Source organism: Lactuca virosa, chromosome 4 (genome assembly GCF_052849685.1).
Source record: "Lactuca virosa cultivar CGN04683 chromosome 4, Lactuca_virosa_CGN04683_v6, whole genome shotgun sequence".
Taxonomy (NCBI): Eukaryota; Viridiplantae; Streptophyta; class Magnoliopsida; order Asterales; family Asteraceae; genus Lactuca; species Lactuca virosa.
The window spans coordinates 152,182,138-152,192,452 of record NC_136429.1 but is presented as its reverse complement, the minus strand read 5'-3'; the positions used below and the strand labels follow the sequence as shown (position 1 = coordinate 152,192,452).

The window sequence follows — 10,315 nt, the reverse complement described above, 5'->3', positions numbered from 1 at the left end:
GACGACTATGTGGGAGCCCTTTTTGCTCAACGACCGGACTGGAACCCGGTATTTCTGATGATTGGCGAGCGAATTGAGACCCAGGAGGTCTCGGTAGCTTTTGGGAAGCAGCCATGTGGCAACATAATGCTTCAAGCAGTTCAGTGTTCGGGCAGATTCAGCGTTTGGGCAGTATTAGTATTTGTGATTTAGATTGCAAGTACGGACGGAATAGCTGGTTGATTAGGAAGTGACAAGTCACTCACAGCGGGATTAGCCGAGCCTTGGCCAAGAAGAAGTGATATGCATGGGTAATTAGGTCTGTGATCCTGTTTTATAGTGGGAACCTCGAACTATCAGAAGTTGAGTAGCCAGTTGATGGATAAACAGACTGGATTCGTCGATGATGATTCAGAATGGGTGGTCTGTCAGGGATTCAGACCATCTCGAGACAAAAGATTCAGACGAAGTGGAAGTGAACTTGTTGCGAGGGATCTGTTCACCTATAGATTTTAGGGCCTTGCGGGGATTGGTCACAGCTACCCTGGGAAGGCTAGGGTGTACTCTGGGATGGTGACCATGTTACTAGAGTGGTTGGGTGTGTAAGAAATAGTAAGGAGTGATTTCGAGGACAAAATCTAATTTAAGTGGGGGAGAGTTGTAACACCCGTTTATTTATTAGTTAAATAAATAAATTAATGAACGAATGGTAGCCTAAAATAAATAATTATATATGCAGGGTGTCGGGTTAGAAGAGTTAATTGCCACATTTTTAGAAGTCGGGGGTTAAAAGCGTGAGTTTGGGAGTCATTTTATAAATATTTATGAAGACAGGGGCTCCGTGGTAATTACCGAGAATTATTTTTAAAAGAAATGAGGTGGAGGGGCTGAATATGTTATAATTAAGACATTGGGGGACTGTTTGGTAAATTGTGTGCCTAAATTGTAAAGGATTTACATGGATGAGGTTAAAAGGTAAAATATGGATCTATTTCGAAATTAACTAGAGATGGAGGGACCATTTTGGTCATTATGGAAAACTCTTATAATGGAATCGGGTATATAAGGATTTGTAACCCTAACCCTAGCAAACCCTTCCAGCCGTCATCTCCTTATGCCTTCCCACCGGCGCCGCCGCTGTATTGTTTCCGGCCTATATCCGACGACGACACCACCGGACAACCACCCTACTTCTTCTTCTTCTCCTTCTTAAACCGCGGCCACCACGTTCCCGATCAGCCAACGACCATCGGACGTCGTTATTATCCGAGAGAGAGAGAGAGAGAACCACTGCAGTCGGAACTTCGAACACGAACGCATGGGTGGAGAGCAACGAGAGTGCGATGTCCACTTCCTCCGTCGCTCATGGTTCCACCACCATTTCCCTTCGCCGGCGTTTCACTCTAGCCAAAACCACCGAGACCAGTCGAGCCACCACCGTGAATCGTTGCTACAGCTTTTCGTGAGTTCATGTGGGTGTGATTCTGCTTCAAGATTCGGGTGTGGGGGAGGCTGTGCGAATGGGAACCCAAAGGAACCACCGCCACCACCACGAGGTGGTGGCTGCTGACGTGAAATCACCACTGCCGCTGCCATACGCCACCAAATGGGTGGTTGGCTTCCCTCTCCAAACTAAAGGCGTGATGATGCGTATGGGTGTTGGCTGGACTGCTCGAAAAGGCATCACCACCACCATAGGGTGGTGGCTGCCGCCACTCGCTACCGTCGGCCACCACAGGTGGTTGCGTGTGTGTGTTTAGCCTAGTTTTGTGTGTTATTTTAGAGATTAGCATTGTAAACTGTAACCGGAAAGAAAAATAATGAGAAAGAAACCCTAACCACCACCGTAGGGTGGTGGCTGCCGCCACTGGCCGCCGTGTCCGGTGTCGGTGTGCCTCGTTGATGTTGTGTTTTGGTTTGGATGTTTGGACAAGGGACTAAAACCCTAATGGGCCTTGTAAACCCTAATGGGCCCAAAGAAACCTTAATGGGCTTAGTGAAACCCTATTGGGCCTAATGAAGCCCTAATTGATATTAAAGCCCAAACATGTGTCTAATGGGTCTAATGGACCCTAATTGACCTTAGGAAACCCTAATGGGCTTGAGGACCTAGCTATTGGGCCTATTGGGCTAAGATGGGGTTGGAAACCCTAATTAGGGTTTAGAAAACCCTAATATTGGATTTATGGGCTTGGACTTATTGAGACCCACTTTTGGGCCATTGGAATGGAATTGTGTGATTAAGCCCAATCACACCATATGACTTAGTTAGAAGAATGATGGACTTAATGGATTAAGTCCTTAATGGATTAAGTCTTTAATGGGTTAAGTGAGAAACACTTAACCCTAATCGTCATTTTATGTGAAACCCTAATTTCACTTGGGTTTATTGGTGGGCCTCTTTATTGGGCCTTGATGATTGGGTTACTAATGGACCATCCCAAAGTCAAGCAATTGGACTAGAATAATTTAATGGGCCTATGGTAAGGCCCATGTAAGAGGTTTGGGCCCAATTTGGAAAATTTGGCCATATATGGGCCATGGTTTGGGCCTTAATGGTTATATGATATTGGGCTATTAGAAATACCAAATGTTGGACTGGAATTTTGGTTGGGCCTTATGGTAAGACCTTATAAAGGTTTGGGCCCAATTATATGTTGGGCTTGGAGCCATAGTTGGACTTTTGGGCCTTGGGCTTGCATAAAGCCAAGCTTGGGGTAATGTAGTAATTATCCAAAGCATGTACTCATGGTTATGTAGTGGAACCCAATTATTAATTGGGTGTTATTTTGGTGTTGACAGTTCGGGAATCTGTCAGCCAGCAGCTGGGGTTGAGTCTGCGGGACTTCAGCAGTGTGGGATTGTGTCTACAGGACTTCAGCAGTGTGAGGTGAGTTACCTTCCAGTAGAAGTGGGTCTAAGGCACCAATGTCGGCCCACTAGTAGGAGTCGTATGTTAGATGATTGTCTTTGTGATATTCATCTAGGTTTGCTACTACCTGATATGTTATGTGCTAGTATGATATGATGTTATATGCTAGTAGCAGTAGGGGAGATAGTCCCCAAGATTTCCGGTCGATAGGGCCGAAGGGGGTAGTCATACCCAGTCATGCTAGATAGAATGTGATTATGTGTTACATGTTATGTGGTAGTAGTAGAGGGGTGAAATAGTCCCCAGTATCCGGTCGAGAGGACCGAAGGGGAGGCCAGCACCCAGATATGCTAGGCAGTATCCGGTCGAGAGGACCGAAAGGGAGGCCAGCACCCAGATATGCTAGGCAGTATCCGGTCGAGAGGACTGAAAGGGAGGTCAGCACCCAGGTATGCTAGGCAGTATCCGGTCGAGAGGACCGAAGGGGTAGGTCGGGCACCCAGATATGCCTGACAGTATATGTATGTTATGTGATTGTATGGTATGCGGTATGATGGGGGAACTCACTAAGCTTCGTGCTTACGGTTTTTAGTTTTGGTTTCAGGTATTTCGTTTTCAAAAGAAAGGAGTCGGCTCGATCGCAGCGCATCACACTATGTTTTCCGCACAGGAGATCTTTGGGATTATACTCTGATATGATTTTATGATGACATGTTTTGATTATTGACGTACTGGTTTTGACATGATATGTTATTATGGATGTTTTCTTATACTGTTACTTTTATAATAACTTAATTAAAACGAAATTTTTGGCATGTATTTTTGGGATGTTACAGAGATAGCCTATGTAGCTAACGGTAGAGATAGCTTCATGGCTAATTGACATGTGATATGTGGTAGAGGTAGCTTTATAGCTAATGTGATATGTGGTTCGTGTAGGGTATGCTCTGGGGGACTCACTAAGCTTTCAGCTTACCGTCTGTGGATTTGTTTCAGGTACATCGGAGCCCAAGGGCAAAGGCAAGGCGTGATGATGCGGCGTACACTCTATCTCTCTTTTCCGATCTGGTTTGGGGGACACTCTGATGTTTTGAAAATAATAATGTTGTAATGTTGGTGGTTTTGAAAACAATTATTGGAATCTTTATGTTTTATGAAAAATGGTTGACTAATTAAAAATGAAAAATTTCTTTGTAAAATTTGGGTCGTTACATATGAGTGGGAAAGAAGATTATGGTGTGTGAGTGAGGTGGGGTGGGCGGAGAAGATGAAGTTAGAGAGAAAGAAAAACGTAGGGTGGGATAAGATTGGGTGTTGTGGGCTCGTTTCTTATTTTTTTAATTATTAAAATAGTAAAGTAAATAGAAAAATGAAAATAAATAAATATAAGGATATATTGTCATTTCAAGTTTAACATGAACCAAATCACAACAAAAATAATAATAACTAGAGTGGTTACCCCCGCTACGCGGGGGCCAGAAGGATTCGATGTTGTTTCCGAAACGATGTGCACGTACGATATTGGGTGCAACCGAAATAAATGACTGCTGGTGAAACTATTTTGTATCTTTTTTAAATATACAACAAACCTTATCTGTTTACGTTTGTATAGTTATGTTTTTTCAACAGATAAATGAACAGATGACTGGATATGGATCAAAAGATATTGATTCATTAACGGATGATTACATGACATTGGATTACAAAACAGTAGAAACGATATGGTTCGTCATGGTGTTCGGTGGTCTTCAACGATTTTCTTGCATATGTACGTTGCTGCTGTCATGTTCTGCTGCATCATCTCGAACATGTCAAGCATCAGCACCGTGCCCTTGTCAAGATCGTTGATGAGGGTCTCGGTGATTTAAGACCGACGCTCATAATATATGTGAATCTGGATATTATATCGGGTACACAACTTGTATCATGTTGAGGAGTCCTTTGTCACCTTTTCTTTGAGCCCCAAATTTCGTGCCTTTCTATGATCATCAGTGTATTTGATTCCTCCACGAACGTCAAGTGCGATATGTGTTTTTGTTGTCCATGAAAGTGACAGACAAATTGTCTGTCTGTTTTACACGATCCACACCAAATGGGTAGTAGGTGTCACGCATCTTTACCAATAGGCTGAAGGACCAAATAAGTCAAATCAAAATTGAAATTAAAAGTCACAACAAAGGGCTTATTGTGTATGATTCAAAAACTATTAAGTTGGATTTATAAAGCTTTTTTAAAAAATATTTAAATAAAAGAACACTTTAAATGTCTTAAAATTTTCCGATTTCCATTCAAAACACACTTTAACCTGAAGTTTACAGAATAAATTTTTCATCAAAATTAGTCAAATTCAAGGAACGTAAAACTTTGATCAACCGGATACTCAAATTTGAGTTAAACACTAAACAAACCGGTTTAATAATTTTTTATTCTAAAAAACAATAAGATTAGGACATAATTACAATCAAATATTTTGAAAACAGAGAGCTTACTATTGTCGGGACCACCAAGTTTAGTAAGAGAATCAACAAATTTATCTTCAAGATCAGCAGTCCGTCTGAGCGTTGCTTTGGGTCTCTTGTCATAACTACTCCACCACTCTCATACTCAAAACAACCACCGTATCCCGCCCTGAACCGGAAACCAATGTATTTCAGTAAATACAAAAATCGTATAAAAAAATGAGAGTTTAAGCAGCAATTCTTAATCTGGAGCAGATTGATTATGAGTTACCCAATAAAATGCATAACTCTCATTCATACAAATTATAAAACATAATTCTCATTTTCTTTCATACCTTATTAGCAACAATTTGTAGTTATCAATGAGAACATCATTCAAGACAATACCATGGAATGTAAATAGATTAAATAAAATACAGAGGCTAATAGAGCCTCTTTCATCATTTACTTACTAAATAGTACTAACGTTCTCTTAACGGAAGACATATCAAAGAAAAAAAACAATAATGCTGATAAGGGAGGACAAAACATTGAAAACAAAATCCAATGCTTATATTGTAATAATGTTAATGGCGTGTATGGTTGGCATTGTGGAATTTAAATGATAGGTCATTACTTATAATTTCTCACCACCAAACTTCCACCACTGAAGTTTACATCATTGGATAACATTTGTTGGGCACCTTTTGAAGTTGTAAATGTCACAATAAATGTTCACTAACACATAAAAAAATGATAAAAAAAATAAAAAAAATAATGATATACAGTGATAAGAGTTACCTACTTAGGACCATGTCTTCACTACAACTTGATTGTTCCCGTCACATACATTTACAAATTTATCTTGAAATTGAATCACAACCCTTGTAACATCACCCTCAACCACCTCAGAAACAACTTCATTTTTGTTTAAATTCAGAAAATTCACAACCTCAGCACAAGCCTACCCTTTATCATAATACCATGTTTGAACCCTATTATGTTAATCTCAGATGGTATGTTGGGATACCTTCTTTGCCTTTTTCTGCATTCAATAAGACAGTTAGTAAAAGGTATGAAAATCTGATGAGAAAAACTCATAATGAGATATATGTTAAAGGCCTAATTGTGATCAATCAATGGTTTCTTGTAAAATTCATGCTCCTCTTTTAATGGTTAAATCATCATTTTGTGTTCTTTACGTTGATTCATAATCAAAACTCTCATATCTAATTAGCAATCAGGTCAATGTCCTTAAACACTTTTTAAAATCTTTTGCATAAACTGGTAAAAAAGGAATTATAATTGCATTAATTGATCCACTTCATTGGATTACCCCTAAAAAGAACAATTTGTTGTACATTGACACAGTAATGTAGCATTGTAGGCTCCAAACAAACAAATAAGAGAAACATATGAAATATGTTACCAACATGAAGAGGAAGATGAACCTGGAGGAGAGTCAATACATCGGATTCATGAGACTTCACAACATGATGATATTGTTGCCTAATCTTCCTCTGTGTCGCAGTCCAAAATTGGTGAAAGAAACATAGGGGAAGAATAATAAGTCGTACCAAGGTGAATACTAATAGGAAAAATCGATAAATCAAGAAAAGAAAAAGGAAGAAACAAACTACCTCAAAGTAAATTACCTTAATTTTGGATTCAAGTGGAGATACCTCAAAGCAAAGTACCTCAATTTCGGATTGAAATGGAGATGGCGGCAGACATGGTGGCCGACCAAGTAACCTTAAGCAAAGTCGCATATATAACAAACAGGGAGAGGACTATGCAAGTAGTTATTTCAAAATCAACAACAAACCATATCAAACATACCCAAATCAAGAACACAAAATAGCAAGACGTATTAATTGAACGATGAAAATCCATAGCGACAACAACGTTTTTTCTGAAAATCATATACGATGAAAACATGCAAAAACCCTAAAAATAGAATACAAAGAAAACAAAAAATCGAAATTGGAACCAACGGTTTGAGCACAAACCTGAAGAACACGCTGACGTCACCGGAGGCGTGGAATTCCGGTGGTGCATCGGCGATGATGATGAAAGAAACAGAGACGACGATGAAGCGAAAAAAAAAAAACAGGAACTGGAATCGGCTACCGACTTCAATTTGGATCCACCGTTCTTCCTCTAATCTCTCCTGACGGGAACATTGTGGATCAGTCGGCGGTGGAGGGAGCAGACTGTAGAAGAAAGGGAGGAGAGTCGATTTGAGAGAGGATAAAGTGCGGTGGTGGAAGGATCGGGAAGTAATCACGCTGACTAAAGTAACTGCGGTTGAGGACTTGAGGGATTAACGCGATGAACAGTACTGTAGCTAACCCCTCACACTGATCCTAATGTGACTGGGTTACAGAGACGGTGACTGCAGATAAATGTAACACGTTAGCTCTAATTTTAAAATGGTCTAAAAAGACCCTCTGGAAATTAATGAACTGCCAAATAAAGGAAAAGATAAGGACCTACATGGAATAAAAGTAAAGGGACCAAAATAGACAACTTTGCTCCAATTATACTGTTACAATTCTTCATAACTTTAATATAATAATAATAATAATAATAATAATAAAATTATGTATTTTGAATAAGTGATGCAACTCGAAAGCATTTTGGATATTTTTCACAACAATTTACTCTTTTTTTTTTCAAGATTTTTCATCACGAGTACAGTGGCTTCCTATTGCTGATTTAGAAGGTCAACATGATAAAAAAATTTTTTTTTTTTATTAAAGCCAATCAAATTGACAATTTTTTCAATTTGACAACAATAACAAATTTTTTTGTATTCGTGTAATTTTTTTCATAAATGTAGTATTTTTGTTATAAAAGTTGTTAAAGGCTTCTTTTTGTATTTTTTTATTATTATTTTTCTTTCAAATGTTTATACATATCTTTTTTTAATGGTTGTTATCCCACATTCGACTACTTTTTCAAATGTTTATAAATGATTTTTAAATTCTTATTGTGATTAGGACATTGTTGATTATCAAATAAACTTACTAATCAAGTAAATTACATCCAATATTTGTGTGTTTTAAATTTTTTATTGTGAGTGTTATTTGGTTTCGAAGTACCTTGTACCTTTTCTTTAGATTTTCTAACTGAACAAATGACTCATAATCTTTTTGGTATTTGCTTCTAATAAAAGTTTAATTAAAAACAATAAATATTGCATTAAAACCTCATTATAACAATCTCACTAAGTTAAATTTATACATAACATTTATGATTTCACTTGTCACCATGAGTTGTAAAGTACGTTATCATGGTCATGTATGAATTCAAAATATTATGGGTTTTTAAAATGCATGCACTTTATATCAGGGTGTTATAATTTTTTTATTTTCCACCTTAACGCTTAGATATAGTTGTTATTAAGACTATCTTTACTTCTACTTATTTATTTAAAGGTGAAATACATATCATGTTTGCAGTCCGTTTCAATTTGTTTGTTTATGAGTCTGTTAAATTGAAAAAATTTAAACCATTCGTTTATCTATATCATTGTTGAAAAAAAAAACTAAATGAAGGATGTGAATGTATTTATTTCGAGGAGGGTGTTACATTATTATTTTTTAAATAAGTCAATACCGAATTATCTAAAAATAACGCATCTTATTTTAAGTTATAAAAACAGACAAGTAAACTTAAAAAACTTAAAAAATATATTGTCTTTCTTAATAAATAAAAAACTTATTGCTACATGTCATTTTTACCTTGCATTGGACACATGACATTTTTTAAGAATTTTTTATTAAATATATTTTCCAGGTGTCATTTTCTTATTTATTCTACTTCCATTTTATTTACACATCATTAATTAATTAACCCACTTCATTATTAGAATAAGTTATTATAAATATGATTGATAATGCCAACTCGAAAATGGATATTTCTTTTTATATTTTCGTAAATTGAGTAGCTATTTATGGGAGTAATAATGTATAATTAAACTTATTGATATGATTAGCTAAAATCAAGATGTTATTAGGTGGAAGTCACATTGTTTTTTTTTATGGTGTTTTGCTCCTAGAATTTTTTTTTACAACCATCATGTTTTATGTTCTATTTTATGTTATAAAATACTTAATTTTGCTATATAATCCTTTTGTTAGCGAATGTTCTTAAATTGTTGATTGTTTAATACATTGATCCTTTATCACAACCACTACAAGAAAAACAGTCATTAGCGGCGACACCTACTTTTAGCGGCGACACATCAAATTGTCGCCGTTAAAAGTAGGAGTCGCCGCTATTGGCGTCGCCGCTAATGACTGTAGACACGGATCCGCGCTTTCACGTTCTGGTAAATTAAGACCGTTCGATCGTGTTTCTAATCCAACGACGAGGATAATCGAAGAATACATAAAAGCAATACCGGCGACAAAAGTCGTCGCTAAAGACCTACCCGAGTCGCCGCTAATTGTCGAAAAAAATGGCGCGGTAATGTTTCCCTCCTAAGTGTCGTCGGTATTGAGGGAAATCGCCGCTAAAGCCAAAATTGTCGCTGGTAAAGGCGTTGCCGCTAAAGGTCGACGCACTTAACCCCAAAAACGTCGATCTTTTCCCATTTTCTCTTCTGTTTCACTGCAAATCTCGTTTCTTTCTCTTGTCTGCATCGCTTCCTTCAGCACTTTCGTCGATTAGAGTGGGATATTGTCACATTTAGCAATTTTGGGTGAAGATACCATTGGTGGGCAAGGATTTTCCGGTGAGGACCAAGCTTTTTCCGGCGAGACCAAGGATTTTCCGGCGAAACCAAGCTTTTCCAGGTCAATTTCCGGTCCATTTTCTCTTGTAACATTGATTTTAAGCTTATTGGAGTGGTTAATTGCAAAAAAAATTACAATTTCAGTTTTGTTGATTGTGTTCCCGACCACCACCCGCCACTACCGCCATCACTGGACCACCACACGCCACCACAGGTTCTATTACTTCTATTTATTGTGACTTGAGTATTTTGTATATATGTGGGTATTTTGTATATATGTGTGCA

General features: G+C 37.8%; 1 long non-coding RNA gene across 1 annotated transcript; it reads right to left on the bottom strand.

Moving 5' to 3' along the window:
* Window positions 1-4,535: 4,535 nt before the first annotated feature.
* Window positions 4,536-5,876, bottom strand: LOC145168561 (uncharacterized). Its single transcript, XR_013741935.1, has 3 exons — window positions 5,763-5,876; window positions 5,341-5,479; window positions 4,536-4,978 (listed from the first exon to the last, which is right to left on the bottom strand). It is a non-coding gene; the product is annotated as an uncharacterized LOC145168561 (long non-coding RNA).
* Window positions 5,877-10,315: the final 4,439 nt, after the last annotated feature.